Source organism: Paramormyrops kingsleyae, chromosome 17 (genome assembly GCF_048594095.1).
Source record: "Paramormyrops kingsleyae isolate MSU_618 chromosome 17, PKINGS_0.4, whole genome shotgun sequence".
Lineage (NCBI taxonomy): Eukaryota > Metazoa > Chordata > Actinopteri > Osteoglossiformes > Mormyridae > Paramormyrops > Paramormyrops kingsleyae.
The window spans coordinates 697,624-719,062 of record NC_132813.1 but is presented as its reverse complement, the minus strand read 5'-3'; positions in this window follow the sequence as shown (position 1 = coordinate 719,062).

Below are 21,439 nucleotides of genomic sequence, written 5' to 3'. Positions count from 1 at the left end.
GACAATGAGCCGAGTCTCTAATCAAAGTGTGCGGTATAGCGGCTGGACAATGAGCCGAGTCTCTAATCAAAGTGTGCGGTATAGCGGTAGGACAATGAACCTGCTGCTGCTCACTGAAGACTGCAGGTGAAGGCCTGTTGTAGCACAGTCACACTGACTGGCCAGTCCTTCCCCATAATTGCACAAAAGCCTAGGCGGGAACATAGCAGCAGCTGCCCTGTGACATGTCCTTACTGCGGATTCCTGAAGTTAAAGGAAAGCACAGATGGAATTTGCCAAGTTCAAGAGTAGGTTTCTTTTTTCTTTGTTTGGTTTTTTTTGTCCTCCCTTCCTGTGATTCTTCTCTCCCGGCCCACTGCACAAACGGCTGTGGGCGAGGATGTGGCTCTCCATTCAGTGGTCTCTGCAGGGGGTCTCACTTCAAACTCACACCTCTCTTAGGGGGCACAGGGCCCCGTGAGCAGGGCCGACAAGCGTGTCAGGGCTGGGGGGGCTTTCAAAGGGCCACTGTGCCATCACCCTTTGGCCTTGCTTGAGCCCTGCCCTCAGTGCAACCCACGCTTCACTGGGTGGTACCACAGTATTGCTGTCATTTATTACGCCTTTTGTCCAAAGCCAGTTTACTCTCCTTCTCTCTCTCTCTGGGTTCATTGCTCCAGGGTGAGAGGAAGCTTCCTCACCTGGGATTTGAATTGGCGACCTCTTGGTCACACCTCTGTGTTCTTAAACGCTAGCTCATCTGCCTCCTAGCTCATCTGCATGTGTGTGTGAAGCAGTGTAAGACTGCATGTGTGAAGTGTGAAGTGTGAAGTTCTGGGTGTATGTATATGTTCATCTTGCCTGTGAAACTTTGTTACATTGTGTGCATCTGTGAGATGCTGTTTTTGATTTGATTGCCAACAGGTGATCGCCTGCAAGCTGGGAGACCAAAGAGAAGCCCCCTCCCATTTAGACAGCACATAAAAGGCCATTATATCCATTTGGGGTGGCCTAATTGAATATTCTGTACCATGCAGGTTACAATGAAACAGCACAAAATAGAAAAATACTGAAGGGAGAAGTTCTGAATGAAAGCGATACTGCTCCCTATCTCTGATTGCTGGGCGAGATCATTCTAGGAATCATGTTCCTATTTTCATTTCAAGGCAAATATGCAACACAGGCAACTGCATTTAAGTGATTAGAGTACAACTAACCTTTTGGCATTTCTGACTCTTAAAACGCTAATAATAATAATAAAAAAAGAAACAGATACTTGAGGCAACGGAAGTGCTGTTTTTTCTCACATCTGCAGGAAGATGCTGGGAGAGAGAGCAGGACAACCCGTGCAATGAGGGCAGCATCTGTAGTTGTGACTTATGTTCTCTTCATTGCTGCGCCTTGATAACATCATATTGTGTATATGGGCCAAACTATTCCTGGCTGCTACCCACAGGGTTGTATCATAGGTTATTTGGATCAAATTAGATAGAACTACATAAAGGATTCTGCTCATGTGTGCATGTGTGTGTTTGGGGTGAGGCAGCTAGCAGCTCAAAGACAAAGCTCCTTAACAACTTTTCCCACTAGAGATAAGCATGGTAGCTGTAATTGTGTGAGCCAGGTTTGTGCCATTGTACCACAGACATGCAAACAGTGTGACCGCAAGCGGCTTGTGTAAACACAGTTCTGTATGTGCTGCACATTCGCCAAACACATGCTTTGACTGCAAGCTAAGCTGGGAAAAGCAGGGCCATACAAAACACGGTGCTGTAAGAAACATCGATGATAAGCTGAGGCTCTACGTAGGGGCAGAATGCTCTTTGGTACTCCATCAGTCAGTAAGGGATGTATTGTACATTTACAGTTTAGTCTAGGTAATTTATATGCAGTGCAGACACATTCCTCTCATTGCTGAACAGGAAACATGGTGGCAGGGCAAGTGAGCTGCCTTATTTGATGGAACAAATTCCATCTGACACCAGTCCCAGGCACAAGCTTGATGGGCCAAAGCAGCCGATTAAGGGGAGTTTTCTGCAAGAGGTTAGGTGCCTCATTCCAGCCAAAACTTCAAGTCATTATTTTTTAACAAGAACTCTTGGAGAATGTACTTCATGGGTATAGATATATGTCATGGGTGTAGATGTACTTTATGGGTGTAGATATATGTCACGGGTGTAGATGTACTTTATGGGTGTAGATATATGTCACGGGTGTAGATGTACTTTACGGGTGTAGATATACATTTTGGGTGTAGATGTATGTCACGGGTGTAGATTTAGAGGCAGTGAGGGCCGCATTTTCCCCTCTGTTTTCTGAGAAAGGTATATTTCATGTATGTGTATGTATACAGGATGGAGTTTAAACAGGTATTTTCCTGCCTCCCAATATCCACAGAGAAGCTTTTATCTTGTATTAGGTATTTACAAGATGTGTCCCTATATGTCTATGTGATCTCATATACACCAGAATGAGCTTTTTGGTCTTTTGTACTGTGCAACTAGTGCAACATAAATTTTGCCTTGTCTCATCAGATGTACCCCAAGGGCCAGGTGGACATGTAGTACACTGTAAGTTAGGTCTGTGATTTATGGGGCTTAATCTGATTGTGTGTTTTTTGATTAGATCATTTTTGCCTGCGGGGGGAACCCCGCCTCATACACTCCTGGTATAAGCTCCCCATTACTGTAGCATGACTAGCAAAAATTGGCAAGTTGGAAAATTTGTCATTTCTTAAATGTGTTCCTGCCTAATCAGAATCTTGATTTTGCTCTTTATGGACCTGTGTGATTTTACTATATACCATAGTTTTATATTGCCTACTAATAGCTTGCTTGTGTGTGTGTGTATGTGTGTGTGTGCAGAAAATGCTGTGTTTGGTATAAGCACTGCCTCCAGCCCTAAGGACTGCTGTCTGCTTTTCCAACCTTCAGTCTTCTGCATCGCCATGTCTTCAGCCTCCTTCTCATCTCCTCTCCCCTGTTTTTCGCCCCTTGCCTTTCTTCTCCATGGCATTTCTTACGCACTCCTCCCACTTTCACCCGGTTTAACTCCAGGCCCCTCTTTGCCCAGCAGCTCTAACCCCTCCCAGTCCCTTACCTCCTCCTGTCCCTCCCCTGCCCTCCTTGTTCCTTCCTCTCCCCATAATTTGTTAGGCGAAGGGGAGATGTCTTTACTCCGAGGCACACTAATATTTTTGTAGTTGAAATTGCTTTACATTCTTCAGATTAGTCAGTGCACAGTGAGTATCTGCTTCCCAATTTGCTGTGGAATTTGAACTCCTTCCTGAGCCAAAATGCCCAGAGTGTGGAGGCTGCAGAGAGGCTGCCATTTGCCAGGTGTAAGCCCCACCCCGCCCCACAAACACTGTACTCACCACATACCGCACAGGGCCTGTCCTTCACCCCGCCCCACAAACACTGTACTCGCCACTTACCGCACAGGGCCTGTCCTTCACCCCGCCCCACAAACACTGTACTCGCCACTTACCGCACAGGGCCTGTCCTTCACCCGCCCCACAAACACTGTACTCGCCACATACCGCACAGGGCCTGTCCTTCACCCGCCCCACAAACACTGTACTCGCCACATACCGCACAGGGCCTGTCCTTCACCCGCCCCACAAACACTGTACTCGCCACATACCGCACAGGGCCTGTCCTTCACCCCGCCCCACAAACACCGTACTCGCCACTTACCGCACAGGGCCTGTCCTTCAGCCCGCCCCACAAACACCGTACTCACAACATACCGCACAGGGCCTGTGCTTCACCCCGCCCCACAAACACCGTACTCACCACATACCGCACAGGGCCTGTCCTTCACCCCGCCCCACAAACACCGTACTCGCCACATACCGCACAGGGCCTGTCCTTCACCCCGCCCCACAAACACCGTACTCGCCACATACCGCACAGGGCCTGTCCTTCACCCCGCCCCACAAACACCGTACTCGCCACATACCGCACAGGGCCTGTCCTTCACCCCGCCCCACAAACACCGTACTCGCCACATACCGCACAGGGCCTGTCCTTCACCCCGCCCCACAAACACCGTACTCGCCACATACCGCACAGGGCCTGTCCTTCACCCCGCCCCACAAACACCGTACTCGCCACATACCGCACAGGGCCTGTCCTTCACCCCGCCCCACAAACACTGTACTCGCCACATACCGCACAGGGCCTGTCCTTCACCCCGCCCCACAAACACTGTACTCACCACTTACCGCACAGGGCCTGTCCTTCAGCCCGCCCCACAAACACTGTACTCACAACATACCGCACAGGGCCTGTTCTTCACCCCGCCCCACAAACACTGTACTCACCACATACCGCACAGGGCCTGTCCTTCACCCCGCCCCACAAACACTGTACTCACCACTTACCGCACAGGGCCTGTCCTTCACCTCGCCCCACAAACACTGTACTCGCTACATACCGCACAGGGCCTGTCCTTCACCCCGCCCCACAAACACTGTACTCGCTACATACCGCACAGGGCCTGTCCTTCACCCCGCCCCACAAACACTGTACTCGCCACTTGCCGCACAGGGCCTGTCCTTCACCCCGGCCCACAAACACTGTACTCTCCACATACCGCACAGGGCCTGTCCTTCACCCCGCCCCACAAACACTGTACTCGCCACATACCGCACAGGGCCTGTCCTTCACCCCGCCCCACAAACACTGTACTCACCACATACACTCTAAAAACTGCTGGGTTAAAAACAACCCAATTTGGGTTATTTTGGTAACCCAGCGCTGGGTAAAAAAGGGACTAACCCAACGCTGGGTTATTTTGACCCAACAAGTTGGGTTACACGTTTAACCCAGCATGCTGGGTTGTGATTTTTAACCCAACTATTAGTTAAAAATGACTACACTGCTGGGTTGAATGTAACCCAAAATGGGTCAGAAATTTAATCTAGAAACTTTAGTGATTAAAATTACTAAAATAAAAACAATTCTACAGCAATACATACTTCAGTAATGGAATTTTATTTATGACAAAACATGTAAAAAATGTGTCCATATGAATTTAAGACATTTTTCCCATCTCCACCTCAGCATCAAGACAATTTCTATTAAAATGTATCAAACTGTATCACAGAAACATTGTGACTGAAGTCAGTAACAATGCATCAGACTGAAGTCAGACAAATTAACTTTAGAAAAACACAATTTGAAATATGAAAACCTTTCATAACATTTACATCATGCATAAACATTAATATATCCTGAGATATACAGGAATCATCAGTAAGAATCAATTGCAATGTAATTGCAGAGTAGAGGAAAAATAAAAGTATGTAGAAGTAATAATGAAAAAGCATCTAACTGACTGAAGTCAGAAAGATTAACTTTAAAATACAAATTTGTGCATAAACATTAACATATCCTGATATACACTCACCTAAAGGATTATTAGGAACACCTGTTCAATTTCTCATTAATGCAATTATCTAATCAACCAATCACATGGCAGTTGCTTCAATGCATTTAGGGGTGTGGTCCTGGTCAAGACAATCTCCTGAACTCCAAACTGAATGTCAGAATGGGAAAGAAAGGTGATTTAAGCAATTTTGAGCGTGGCATGGTTGTTGGTGCCAGACGGGCCGGTCTGAGTATTTCACAATCTGCTCAGTTACTGGGATTTTCACACACAACCATTTCTAGGGTTTACAAAGAATGGTGTGCAAAGGGAAAAACATCCAGTATGCGGCAGTCCTGTGGGCGAAAATGCCTTGTTGATGCTAGAGGTCAGAGGAGAATGGGCCGACTGATTCAAGCTGATAGAAGAGCAACTTTGACTGAAATAACCACTCGTTACAACCGAGGTATGCAACAAAGCATTTGTGAAGCCACAACACGAACAACCTTGAGGTGGATGGGCTACAACAGCAGAAGACCCCACCGGGTACCACTCATCTCCACTACAAATAGGAAAAAGAGGCTACAATTTGCACGAGCTCACCAAAATTGGACAGTTGAAGACTGGAAAAATGTTGCCTGGTCTGATGAGTCTCAATTTCTGTTGAGACATTCAAATGGAATTTGGCGTAAACCGAATGAGAACATGGATCCATCATGCCTTGTTACCACTGTGCAGGCTGGTGGTGGTGGTGTAATGGTGTGGGGGATGTTTTCGTGGCACACTTTAGGCCCCTTAGTGCCAATTGGGCATCGTTTAAATGCCACAGCCTACCTGAGCATTGTTTCTGACCATGTCCATCCCTTTATGACCACCATGTACCCATCCTCTGATGGCTACTTCCAGCAGGATAATGCACCATGTCACAAAGCTCGAATCATTTCAAATTGGTTTCTTGAACATGGCAATGAGTTCACTGTACTAAAATGGCCCCCACAGTCACCAGATCTCAACCCAATAGAGCATCTTTGGGATGTGGTGGAACGGGAGCTTCATGCCCTGGATGTGCATCCCACAAATCTCCATAAACTGCAAAATGCTATCCTATCAATATGGGCCAACATTTCTAAAGAATGCTTTCAGCACCTTGTTGAATCAATGCCATGTAGAATTAAGTTCTGAAGGCGAAAGGGGGTCAAACACCGTATTAGTATGGTGTTCCTAATAATCCTTTAGGTGAGTGTATATAAATCATCAACTGAAAAAATATGTAGAAGTAATAATGAAACGGCATCAAACTGACTGAAAAAAACAAACGAAAAAAAAACTTAAGAAAATACAAATTTAAGATTAAGAAAAAATAGGAAAACATTTTATAACTTTCCCATTAACAATTATGTGCAAACATCAATATATCCTGAGATATAAAGTGACTGAAGTCAAATTTACTTCCAAGAAAATATGTATTTAAAATATGAAAACATTTCAAACGTCCACTGCAGCAAGTAATGTACTTTGCTCAAATGCTGTGCCATTTATTATAGCAAAGGGTTGAAAGCAGTGGTTGTCTCCAAGCATGAGAACATAAGAAAATTCAATGGACTCTTCTGAACGAAGGTACTCAGCCATATTGGTCCCAATCTGAAAAAAGGAAAAATAAATAAAAAAGAAATGGTATAGATTCATTAAGAACTCAAAAATGTGTAAAAGTTAAATATCCTTAGAGCTACCTTCAGAACACCTAAAAAACCTTTAGGAGCATTAAAGACCATAACACACCAAGCTATCAGCATTAGTTAACCACTGACCATGGCCTTAGCATTATGCTTAGAAAATGTCCGTCGAACATGCTTAGTTTCAAGCCTCCTTTAGCCTGAGCTGAGCTCAGACATTCCCGCCTGCATCAAACCATTTACAGGATTAAAGAAATTACATGTTCGTAGTAAATTAACATCGTTTGCTGTCGAATGTACAACTAAGTCAAACGAATTGAACGAAATGTACCTTACAAGCAGAGCGGGAAATTTATGTGGATGTGCTGACAAAATCAAATTAGTTAAGTAAACTCCGCTATATCAAAACCGTATCTAACACAGTAAATCATTAATAATAAACAAAGTAGATTTAACATATACAAAAGTAATATTTAAAAATTTTACGTTATCCTTTCCAAGCTCCTTCCGATGACGATGTCACGTGCGCTTTCCCGTCCACTGAGCAAGAGATCGGCCATCGCTTAGTCGTTAGGTAATCTCAGTTCAACTGACCGAAAGCCTAAAATTTGCGTGTATATATATTATACAGTAAAGCAAATGTTTTATTTATTATGAACATTGTTAAATACACACTGAATAACTTACGTTTCAGACAGAATTTCACTGGCTTCCCTCTAAAGACGGCGCAAAACTCCGTCAACTCTCGCTGATGTCCCTGGATGTTGACGTGACGTGCGTGCTCTCTTTCACGTCTGCGTTCCCAACCCAGCACTGCTGGGTTATAGATCAAGACCGATTTTCAACCCAAATTGGGTTAAATCAACCCAACTTTGTTACCCAGCAATCTCAACCCAGCATTTGGGTTGAAAAAACAACCCAGCGTTTTTTAGAGTGTACCGCACAGGGCCTGTCCTTCACCCCGCCCCACAAACACTGTACTCGCCACTTACCGCACAGGGCCTGTCCTTCACCCCGCCCCACAAACACTGTACTCGCCACATACCGCACAGGGCCTGTCCTTCACCCCGCCCCACAAACACTGTACTCGCCACATACCGCACAGGGCCTGTCCTTCACCCCGCCCCACAAACACTGTACTCGCCACATACCGCACAGGGCCTGTCCTTCACCCCGCCCCACAAACACTGTACTCGCCACATACCGCACAGGGCCTGTCCTTCACCCCGCCCCACAAACACTGTACTCGCCACATACCGCACAGGGCCTGTCCTTCACTCCGCCCCACAAACACTGTACTCGCCACATACCGCACAGGGCCTGTCCTTCACCCCGCCCCACAAACACTGTACTCGCCACATACCGCATAGGGCCTGTCCTTCACCCCGCCCCACAAACACTGTACTCGCCACACACCGCATAGAGCCTGTCCTTCACCCCGCCCCACAATCACTGTACTCACCACATACCGCACAGGGCCTGTCCTTCACCCCGCCCCACAGACACGGTACTCATACTGCACAGTACTTGATCTTTTGCTTGATTTTGGAGGGTAAGTGGGAAAAACTCTTGCAATACTCAGGAAAGATTGAATACCAAGGATCATATCACATGATTTTTTCACTCTGTGCAGGTAGCTTCTAATGAAACTGACAAAATAATTGCCTGTTGTTTATGGGAATAGGGCGTACAAGAAGATTTGTAACAAAGTGAAACGTGTATGAGGCTGAACTAAGAGTCTGTGGACAGCACCGTAAAACAGCCTTAATGTGAGCGATCTCCCAGTTCAGATGAAAAGAAGTGGGAGAGGAAGGCATGGACTGGGGTGGGCCATCGCCCAGCAGCCCTCCACTGGAGAGCAGAGAAGGAATCCCAAGGGCAATCAGCCGACACAAACCTACTGTCGCTTTGGAAGGTGTGACCGGGCTTGTTGGTTGTCATGGGAACCTTCAGAAAAGCAGTGGCCTCCTTGCAATCAAATTTTTTTGGAGGGGTGGCATGAATTACCTTTCCTCATTCTGTTTTGCGGAGCTTTTTATGCAGCCATGCGTATTAGACCTCCTGCCATCTCTGATGAATGCCACAGGAACAGTGCACTTCGAGGGCTTGAAATGCAAGTTATTTGGCGACATGATTTCCAACATTGTCCAAGAAATGTAACCAGGCTCTTTTGAATTCAATTTTAAATTAAAAGTATTGAAAAGTATGTTTTGAAAATACATTTTGAAAAACAGTTTTTATTATTGGAAATAAAAGTATTTAAAGTGTGTGTTGTGTCCCCCAGATGGGCTGTCCTTCGCTGTGGATTGTGACATTGTGTTATTGTGAAGGGAGAGATGCTGAAACACAGACAGCAGACAGTAAGATTCTGTGCATTTCACCCAAGCCTCAGATTCTAACAGGTTTGGATGCTGTTCAACCGAATAGTTACTAAAGCATTAGTTCAAATACAAGAACTCGTGACCATAGGTGGAAATTAGCAGGAGAACATTTCAAACTGGATTTAAGGAAGCACTTCTTTACACAGCGTGTAGTCAGAGTATGGAATAGTCTTCCTGATAACATGCAAGCTGAATCTTTGGGTTCCTTTAAATCAGAGCTAGATAAGATTTTAATAACTCTGAGCTATTAGTTAAGTTCTCCCCAAGCGAGCTTGATGGGCCGAATGGCCTCCTCTCGTTTGTATAGTTCTTATGTTCTTATGGTGTTGCTGTGCCAACACTGACTGGCGGCAGTCAGCTGGATACTGGAATATGTGCTTTTTGCCCAGAAGGACGTCTGGGTTAGCAGCACAGCAGCGGACGCACAGCCCAGCTCCACTTTCCTGCCGCTGCTCATTGCTCTGGTCTTTACCTGTACATTCACACACAGATCTCATTCATCTTCATTCCCAGATGGTTAATTGTTTGTGCCTTTATGCAGAAAGCTGGGTCAGAATTAAGTTTTCCCTGAAAGGAGTTTTTCTTGCTGTTAAGTTTGGTGTTAAGCTTTTTCTTATTTTTATTTTTATTGGAACATGTTTTTGAAATAATTTTGACATATATCTAAAAATCTAATTTGTTGGTTCTGACATAATACTGCATTTGCCTTGGATACAGTATGTGCATCAACCCTTGAACAATGAAGATGTCATTTTAATTTTTACCTTCTAATTAAATTCAGTTTAAAAATAAAAATAATATCAGATAAATGTTTAGTATATGTACATGGGACTTTAAATTATTCTGTAATCACACTGATAAACTGCACATGCTGTGGATAAGCTTGCAGGAACACCGATCAGCCATAACATTAAATCCGCTGAGCAGTGAAGTGAATAACATTGATTATCTTGTTACAGTGGCACCTGTCAAGGGCGCCATAACATATCAGGCAAGTCAACAGTCAGTTCTTGAAGTTGATGTGTTGGAAGCAGGAAAATGGGCAAGAATATGGATCTGAATGACTTTGACAAGGGCCAGACTGTGATGGATAGACAACTGGGTCAGAGCATCTCCAAAATGGCTAGTCTTGTGGGTTGTTCCCAGTATGCACTGGTGAGTAACTACTAAAAGAGGTCCAAGGAAGGCCAACTGGTGAACCAGTGGCAGGGTCTTGGGTGCCCAAGGCTGATTGAGGCGTGTGGTGAGTGAAGGCCAGCCCGTCTGGTCCGATCCCACAGGAGAGCTACTGTAGCACAAATTGCTGAAAAAGTTAATGCTAAGTTTGATAGAAAGGTGTCAGAAAACACAGTGCATTGCAGCTTGCAGTGTAAGGGGCTGCGTAGCTGCAGACCGGTCAGAGTGTCCATGCGGACCCCTGTGCACCGAAGAAAGCACCTACAATGGTCACGTGAGCAACAGAACTGGACCATGGAGCAATGGAAGGAGGTGGCCTGGTCTGATGAGTCACATTTTCTGTTGCATCATGTGTATGGACAGGTGCGTGTACATTGTTTACCTCGGGAAGAAATGGCACCAGGATGCATTATGGGAAGAGCACAAGCTGGCAGAGACAGTATGATCCTCTGGGCAATGATCTGCTGGGAAACCTTGGGTCCTGCCATTCATGTGGGTCTTTGACATGTACCACCTCCTTCAACATTGGTACAGACCAAGTACATCCCTTTATGGCAACGGTATTCCCCAATGGCAGTGGGCTCTTTGTGACAGATACCATAGGACACTTTCAGAGGTCTTGTGGAGTCCAGGTCTTGATGGGATAGAGTTGTTTTGTCTGCATGAGAGGGACCTACACAATATTAGGCAGGAACACATATTTTGTAAATGTAGAAAAATTAGCCAAGAATTCAAATTTTACACCATTGAGAACAAACACATTTGTCTGCTTGAAGTTCATTTGCTTTCATCCCAACTCAGTTGTCTGAAGTCCTGAACCCATTTTCTTTGAATAGCTGAAGAACTGTGCCAGTACAACAAAGGTCTCCTGAAAGGGGCAGCATTAACTCCTGCATTATAAACAGTATTTAGACAAATGACTCATCACTTCAGGGTTGCCAGAAAACTCACCCCCAGTCTAGCTGTCTTTTAAGACCACTCTCTGAGAAATCGACTCGTGTAGACGAGCTACTCTTTAATTTAGCTTTAGCTGAAAGAGACACGGGTTAATCTAGGAAATAAAGACAGTAATGGTATCACTAGTGCTCCAGTTGGATTATTAACACATTTCAATATGAATGACTGAAGATAGTAAACGTTTTAATAGGAATTGTCTCCACTTCTGCTGAATGTTTTGTTTTAAATAAACTTTAATTGTGCATTACACATTGGTATTCTGCAGATATTGTTGTAATGGTGATGGCTGCATGTTTAGTGGTTTGTTTATCTCATCATAAATAAGTCATTGGTAGCATGCATTTCAATGATTTCCTTCATGCTTTTAAATAACTATAATGATAATATGACATATTACCTAAAGCTGGATTACCAGTGACAGGTGATGCCTTTTTGATGTGCCTGTGTTTTGGGGCACGTTGCATGTGGCTAGTTGGACATGAGTTTTGGACTCCATATCCCCTGTTAGGCGCCTGAGTTCTGCAGCCGGTGCACAATGCGCCGCTGTTTGTCCACTGCCGGTGCATTTCGTCCAGCTGACCGCTCGCTGTGTTTACGTCCCAGGAGAGGCTTTTCCCAGGTCCCTCTTGGCCAGCGACCGAAGCCTTTTGGCTGGGCTCCACACGACACAAAGAAGCCTGGCATTCCAGCTGTCTGTGTCTAATCCCCTGGTGTCAGCTCGCGTTAACGTCGCTGCGCCAAATCTGAGGGTCCAGGGTGGCGCGGAATATTAACAACCCCCGTCAGGATTCTTCTCGAGGGGCGGGACCGACCCAACCAGGAGGACAGGGGGTGGGGGGGGTCATCAGTGGACACTGAGCCGGGTAGACAAAGTAGGAGGGGGTTTGGGGGAGGGGTGTTATGGCGGGAGGAGAAAAGGAAAAGGAAATCAATGGCCAGCATCAGTGAGGATTCTCTCCCAGACAGGAAAAGAAAAAAATGGAGATTGACTGACGCGAGACTAAATCAGCATTTCCGTTTTTTCCCATGGTTCTTTGGGCTGGCGGAGCAGACAATAGAGAGAGGACACGGTTGTGTGGCCAGTTAATTATTTCACTTCTCTGATCCCTTTACACCCTTTTTGTCCCCCACCCCAATCTTTCCATTATTCTCAGAAACACATCGTCTAGAATGTTAGTGTCATGTGACATTCATCTCTGGCTGGCTTCGGATGCCCCCCGCAGCCACGGAGCTCTGTAAAGCACTGCCTGCTGCTCCGTGTGTGTTCCTGCGCCTCTTCAGTCTTTGTTCTTCCTTGTGTCTGCTTCCTCGATCCCTGTCGTGGTCCAGCCACCCACGATGCATCTGCCAGTGCAAGTCCAGCCCTTTCATGTGAACCAGAGGCCGCGTCTGTCTGCACACGTCTGTCGGAGGTGGCCGCTTCGCTCGGGCTTTTGATTGAAAAGTGCGGTGCGGCTTGGTAGCTGCTTCAGAAACATGCGAAGGCTGACTTCTTGTGCTGCGGTTTGTCGAGGCCCGGCTGGGGTGTCAGGCTGCGAGCCAGGCCTGACGGGCATGTGGGGGACACCTTATAAGGGCGAGCCGTCCGATGGCAAAAGGCAGGCTGTATGTCAGTGTCCTCATTAGCACTGCACTGTCATCTTTCTCTGTTTTCCTGCAGAAGGCTGCTCATACCCCCGTGCGATGAAAAAGCCCCCACCCTCAATGCTCACACGAGCCCGTGAGACAGACAAGCCGGCTGCTCTGCTCTCTGGCTGTGCAGCATTTCTGTTTCCATGTGTTTCTTTATTTGCTGTTGTATATTGGTTACTGTATGTATTTCTGAGATCTTGTGCTTTATTTGTAAGATGAAAATACAAGCCACACACATCACTCACGGTACAGAATAAACCTAATCTGCTGTAAGACTGAGATTCTAGAAGGTGCCAACCCTTAAATGCTCCTACCTGTTGGATGATGAGATCTCCATAGCCATGTGATATGGAGCAAAGCTTATAGATTCACCCTTTCAGAAACTGAAGCAATTCAGGTGGAGTATCTTAGTCAAAGGCAAGACAGTTACACAAAGCTGCAGATTGCTGCTTGTCCCGTCCTTGAACCACTGGAACACCTGGCTGCCTGAGACAACGGGCAGGCTGTGCGGGAGATGGAGAGAGCGCAGTGATCCTCCTTCCGCCTGCCTGTGTTCCAATCAGGCCTTGGTGGGGGGGGGGGGGGTCCAGTGATCTTGAAGCGACGGACTGTGCTGCTACCAGTCAGCTATGTGTTACAGCTCAGCTGCGGCCTCAGCACGACTTTACTTCTGCCTGTGCTGGTGGGGCACAGTGAATGCAGACAGACTGGGGGCTGTGTGTCAGGGGTGGGACAGAACACAGGGGCTGTTGTGTGTGTGGGGGGGTGCCTCCTCTGTAAACTTATCTCCCCCTTACTTCCTGGTTCTAAATGGCGCTTTTGTCCCGGCATGTCACAGCGGACACCCTAGATCCCCCCCCGGTCTGCCGTAGCCCCAGAGAGCCATCCGAGAGCCTGGCTGAGGCAGGGCCACTTAACCAGGCCCCACAGAATCCACCATTCTGGGTTTTTCAGCTTGATGCCTCATTGAGCACAGAAAAATCCTGCCCTCACAGCTGCACACAAGCTCTTCCTTCTGCTGATGCCTTGTACTTGTGTGCTGTGAAATGTATATCTGCTCAAACCAGTCCTTCCCTTTTTGCTGTAACACTTTCAGCACCATGGGCCAGTTTGGCGGTTTTGGCTGACATAAAAAAAAATTGGTCCCAATCTACTTGGTTTTATACTGCTCAGCTTCTCTTCTTTAGTGACGTCACGGCACTGGCGCGCTAAACAGGCGGCTCTGTCTCTGCCTGGCCCATTGTTACTGAGTGCAGTGACTGGCAACTGTAAGCTGTTAACGAACAATACAGTAGGTAAGGAATGAGTGCTGAGGTGCCTGTACAAGTGGAAAATGATTCTCTCTCACGAATGGTGGCCTTTCAGCCACAAACTGGACCACCCTCCTTGAGGGCCAGAAGACAGAACATTAGACATCGTTGCCCTTGTAAGATGTAGATGCTTACATTTTCTCTTATGTGCTTTCATGCAAATGGAAAATGTAATTCTCCCACTTTTGAGGATAGGCAGTCTTCCATTATAATGAACATCCCTTATTGTACTGCGTAATGTATCTCACATTGTTACAGAAATGCTAGACTTTTGTCCATGAGAAGGAGGGGACGCTGCGTGACAGTATGACGATGTATGACTCAGTAAAGCATGCTACATCCCTGCTGTCACTCACAGTTCGTTACCTAGGATACTTGCACCAGGAAGCCTATATACATCGCTGGCAGGTTGCCAGATTAATGATGCTGCGTAACAGTATGACGATGTATGACTCAGTAAAGCATGCTATGTTCCTGCTGTCACTCACAGTTCGTTACCTAGGTTACTTGCACCAGGAAGCCTATATTTGGCGCTGGCAGGTTGCCAGATTAATGTCTCATAAATAATGTTGTCAGGTGTTATCAGGATCACACAGTCACATGTGGGCCAGGGTATGTTTCCTGTGTAGACATGCGCTGCTGCTGCATTATGCCTCATTGTTAACCTGCTGCAATTTCCTTTCTGGGGCTAAGAAGAAGCCAGCGTGGCCCCCTGTCCCAGCACAGAGGCCCCTCTCATTTCCCCAACATGATACTCTCCTCTCATGTTCTCCTACCCACCGCTACCAGGTAACAACCATCAACATCCTATCATGTTTTTTATATGCCGGTTAACATCCCTTTAACACCCAAGGTTACACTCCCTGAATGCATTTTCCTTCATTTGATAGCATCAACTTTCAAACGACAGGTAAGGGCAAAGCAGCCCACAGACTGAGGCTGTTCGATGCTTAAAGCAGACACACACTGGGCATTGCTCAGCTGTTGTTAGTGCTGCATCTCTGCATGGAAATCTGCCCTTGAATGAGTCATCAATGCAAGAAATTGTCAGGTGAACATCGGTCAGGCTGTTCCCTTGTTGTGCCCCCTCTGGCAGGTTCGTGCCTCTGCTTCACAGTGGCTTTCAGTATTCAGTGACCAGTTAAATTTTTTTTTTCTGCATAACGTCTCTCTCCCTTCGAAAACCAAGTGGCTGTTTGAAGTTGCTGCTTTGCCATGTCATTGTGGGGGAGTGGGGGGCCACAGTGTCACCATTTATATGCCAACCGTAATCGGCAACAGAAGGTTTGTGTCACCATCCTGAAGTGACTGCATATGTCAGCTATCTCTATTCAAATGTTGTTGCTTACCCACCCCTCCCCACCCCTCCCCTCCCCAGCCCTCCCCTCGCCCATTAACAGAGCACAGAGGGGTATTTTCTGTAATCATGACATCGGAAGCTGGCCCTGGGTCATGTGGCACGAAATGCCCTCAAAATGCCCACTGTCTTGTCTCCCCTGAGGGTATTTTGTAACCACTGCAGTGTGTGAATGAGAACAGAGAGCACTGGGGGGAACTGCGTGCTTTTACTAACCTAGGAAGCTGGCGTGGCAGATTCCAGTGAGGGATTGAAGCAATACAGGCAAGAGGGAAGGGAGGAGGACAGAGATAATGACGGTACAGAGGACTGTCTGGGGAAAAGATACAGAATCATCAATAGAGCGCACACCCCTAGTCAAAAGAGAACTGAATTATTCTACTTAATATACTTCTAGTGTGTCAATTCCTGTCCAGTGTGGGTGTTTTAGAGTTTAAGGCCTAGTATCACTTTTTATGTCATGTATATTAGGATAATTTCCTTACTTTACAGTCTTTTTCTGGTTAAGTTACTGCTCAGCAGATTTCACCATCATGGTGATTTCTGACAGACATTTTGATCAAAATGCATTTTTCACCACAGACATGGCATTTAAAACATAGCCTACACAGTGTTTTCCTCAATCCAGACATTTTGTCATAGACACAGATGAGTGTTACCATGGACACGTTTGTTCGTTTATGGAGCGGTTGCCATGGACACGTTTGTCTGTGTATGGAGCGGTTGGTGATACCAGCATACCCATCCAGGATCAGTCTGTAGCGATATGACCTGATGTGATCTTATGTTACCTTAAAACTCTGAGCTATCTACTGGTTTCCTCCGTGTTCCTCCGGTTGCTCTTACAGCCTGAAGACAGTTTGCATGGATTGGTGATCATAAATTGTTTGTAGCTGATTGTGTCCCCTGCGGTGGCTTGGCTTCCTGTTCAGTGTGTATGCCCTGTGCTTCTCAGGATGAGCTCCTTTGTCACTGAGACCATCCGGGATGGAGTATGAGTGCATCTTTTTCAAGGCTTTTCAGGAGATGAGGTCCATGCTCCCAATTTACTGTGTATTAACCGGGTGTTTTTGAACTCTAATGTCATCTGTAGATAATATAGATCATAAAAGTGTGATGTCCTTATCAGAGATCTATAGCAGAGCAGGCATTGGCCAAAGCTGCACACCGGAATCTAACCATCCATCCATCCTCCACCTGTGTATCCAGATCTGGCTTGGAGAGGAGCCTTGATCTCAGGCAGCATGGGGTACAAGGCACCAGCATTCACACTCAGTGGCCCCTTTATGGAGCACACCTAACTAGTGTTGGGGTGGACACACTTTTGACTATAGAAGCACCTCAATAGTAGACAAGTCATGCATTCAGAGGAGCCATAATTACACCACTGCTGTAATGAGCTGCTATTTTTACACTTGTGGCCTTCCTGTTAGCTTTAATGAGTGTGGCCATTCTCTGACCTCACTCATTAGAAAGATGTTTTGGCTACAGAAATGCCATTGACTAGCTGTTTTTTGTTCATCACACCAGTCTCGTTAAGCCCTTGACACTGGAATGTATGACAATCCCCAGTAGGGCGGCTGTCTCTGAGACGCTATGGGCACCACGTGTGGCCCTAACAGACTCACCACATTCAGAGTCACTTAGATCTGGCATCTTGGCCATATTGATGTTTAGCTGGCCAGTAAGGAAACCTGAGACCCCGTCTGTGTGCTGCATGCATGTAATTCAAGTTTGCAAGAACAGACTATTTGTATCAGTAGGCAGGTATACCCAAGAAACTGGGCACTGAGCGTACGGTGCAAATGCAGCCTGCAGGAATGGTGGGTGACACAGAAAGAGATGTACTGAATATACACTGAATTCAAAGAGGCACTGGTACTGAGAGAAATTGTTAAGGAACATGTGGTCTGATGTGTTCATTTCATTTTTAATACAAAACTGCACTGGAAGGCATAAGTCATAATCAGAAATATCCCACTAAACATGTCCTGATCATCCTAACTGGACTAGATCTGGCTTTTATTGATTGGGGAGAGAGGAAGTGACCTGGCTCTTATTGGTCTGGGAGAGAAGTGACCTGGCTCTTATTGGTCAGGGAGAGAGGAAGGCGGGGCTTACGTCTCCCTGAAACATGACACCAATTAATTTGTCTTCTGCACATAGACCCCATTGTTGAGAATTGCAACACGTCGGCAACTGTCGTCGTTGTCTTTTTTGTGGGCCACAATAGCCATTCCTTTGTCAGCCTGCACTGATGGAATCTGAAAACAAGCAGATTTGCAGCGGATATTTATGGCTGGTGTTGAACAATGAGAGGCCATGCTACAAGGGCTAAAACAAATGCTTCTTTTACTCTGCGAGGCTGCTGGGGAATGGATGGGGGTTTTGATCACGGAGACGGTGACAATGTCAGTACTGTGCCCCCCCGCCGCACCCCCACACCCTGCAGCACCCCCATACTCACGGCCCCCCCCCCACACCCTGCACCCGATCCGCAGTCACCCAGAGCCAGGCGCCACTGGGCTCCACTTCCTTGGTGCTGAGAGCTATGGCTGCCACAGCCCCGCCTGCCCTGCCCTCTCTGACTCAGGCATATTCTGTACCTTTCAGGTGAGTGACGGGGCTGTCAAATGCTGCATCCAGCAAATCACTCTGACACGCTTCCATTCGACAGGCAAGGCCTAAACAGGAAGTCATTTTTATCGTAATCAAATCTATGTGCCGAGGTGGTTCTTCTTCAGCTCTGGTCTATGCAAGTGAGTCCGGTCCCTTCTTCCAGGGGAGACATAACTGCACCGGCACCCCCAGTATCACCCCCCAGAAATCCAGTGTGCAGTGCCAGGTTGTCATGTATAATGCTTTTGTCACGCAGATGTATCCCAGAGACCTTAAGAAGCATGACTTCATTAAGGCTAGAGGGTAAGGGCATTGCATTCCCACACACGCTCCGCCCCAAGGACGGAGCACATTCTCAACATGCTGTACTGTAGGTGAGCTGAAGGGAGGTGCTGACGTATAACATCTGTGTCAAGTGTTTGGGAGATGGTATGACACATCCCTGAACCCTGAGCCCAAGGCCGTCAAAGACATGCAAAACACACCACAAAACACCAGCCGTCCTTGATAAATGTTTACACATAATAAAAATCACCATTAATGTCTGCAAACATGGTCAGGAAAAGGGCCCAGCACATTCAGAGAGAGAGCAGAAAGAAAGAGTATTCTGCTTTTCTGGCTAGTGAATGGTTCGGTTCAGCACAGCACAGCAAATCGGGCTTCCTCTGCCACTGCCTGAGTGAGATGTTGGTGAAGAGTCTTAAGGGCTTGGTTGGTGGACAGATTTGAAGTGGAGGTGGAACTAGTCTCCAGATCAGATTTTGAGGATCTAGTCTCTGTGATGACAGCAGTGCTGTGGTTAAAAATGCTTATAGCTCCGCTAGTTGCTGATTCAAGTCCCGGGTAGTACTTAACTTTGTCATTCGGAAACAAAGCTGGATATGTGGGTGAAATTATCAAGTTACTTTCAATGTTTTACTAAAAGTAAATAAATCCACAGTGGAAACTGGCTCTTTAAATGTATACTTAAATGAAATGTATATAACTAAAATTAAAAAAAAAGACTTACTGTACCACTCATCCATGAAAGCTGAAGTCTAGGTGATCTGAGCAGCCAGCTGACATTTTGTTACAGAAATAATCACTGTACAGTCAGATAACTGGATTAGTAGCACAACAGAAAATATTGTTGACTAAACATCAAACTATTTGGTTAGTTGCTAGCTACAGATGTACTAAATCTCTAAATATGAATCCTCTATCCCTACTCTTAGAGGGTCATAACCAACAGTGTGGTTGTGACAGGACAAATGACCATTTTCGCCAATATACCTTGTTATCATGAAGCCGTAGCCTGCAGTGAGGGTCTCACATGAGCGGTCTTCCTCACACAGTGCAGACTGTCATTTTGGGAGGTGCACATGCTGACTGTTGGTGGGTCAGGAAGGGGGAAACGCACTTCAGCTGCACAGACAGAGAGGGCAGCTTCTGTCTCGGAGACTAACTGACACACTCTCTAAACATAGCCATCTGACCGCTCATCCTATTAATAGGAGGGGGGGCTGTGCTTACCGGGGCCCCCCAAAGCCCCAGCCACAGTGAGGACAACACACACCCTACTGGTGCATGGATGGGGTGGGCAAGATGGCAAACTGCTCAAATGCATGTCCATTCAGGCGAATCGGACTCCATAAAGCCCAATATGAGGAGCTAAGATTCAGGAGCTGAATATAGGGATCTTACCATGTGTTATTATTCGCAAACTCACTTGGCAGAAGAACATGTGAAGATCCTTCTAAGAAGACATTAAAACAGTTAATGACAGTCTCTTTAACATCCTAAAATAAGAGCGCCCTGCAAAGATGCACTTTCAAAATGGAGAGGCAGTCAAGAATGAAAACCAGAAAAAGAAAAGAAAAGAAAAAAAACTCATTCATTCCCTGCCCCCCGCTACAGAGCTGTTAAGTTGCCATTATTCATGATGTAATATTCAGGGTGTCAGTTTTCCAGCAGTACTGTGCAGCAAGGGAGTCTTGTTGCTAGGAGAGGAACATTGCAGGTCTCTCTCATTGGCTACAAGGACCTTGTTGATCCTCCAATAAGATTGTACAAAGTACTAGGCCAGAGTAGGGTATCCAGACACAATTAACATGTTAGCTGTGTTTGGGGTTGCAGAAGCTTGAAAGGTAAATTTATTGGAGAGGTGTATATGGCTTGTATGGAGGTGTCAATGCAGACATATAATGAGGAGTGTAGTAGACAGAGGAATTTTATTACGTATATCATTGGCTTCAAGCCCTTTTTATTCTTCATTCATCCTCTTGCAGATATTAGTCTCCATGGATTTCCAGCTCCTGTCTGCATGCTGCCTGTGCTCTCTGTGTCTAAATGACAGCTTCAGTCCAGCACCAAGTGTAGGAACCAAATAGAAATATCTTTCCAGAAAACTTTTTTTAAAAAATGTAAAGGAATATATCAACTGTAGTCCAGCATAAATGCCTCTACCAGTGCCCCTTACAACACGAACAACGAACCCTGAGGTTGGTCTCTTCATTACCACAACCTGCCCTTGACCTCATGATTCCACCAGTCTGCTGCCCTTTTGCGGGGTCAATGGCCCCTTGACCCACTGAGTGAAGTGAGGGGGCGGGGAGACAGACCGGACCACACAGCCGCACGCACCGCCACCCCCACGCACCGCCACCCCTGCACCTCACTGAAGACTGCTGCTTCCATAATGTTTGGGCCATAATGCAGGCACATGTCCAGTGTTTGATGACCTGGTCAGCCGCTGTGGCTGTGGAGTGGCTGAATCACCTGCTTATGCCATGGTTCAGTTTTTTATCAGCCAATCCAGGAAATAAAAATCACTGAGGCAGATATATGTGAAATTATGATATTATAAAAAGTCAGAAGACAACAAACATTCTGGCACTTTCCAGGGAAGGCTGAAGACGCAGGATTTATACTGAGATTGTTTTCAAGAATCTTATAACTAGAAGAAACGGCTGCAGACTGTAGCTCTGCCACATATCTGTGTCC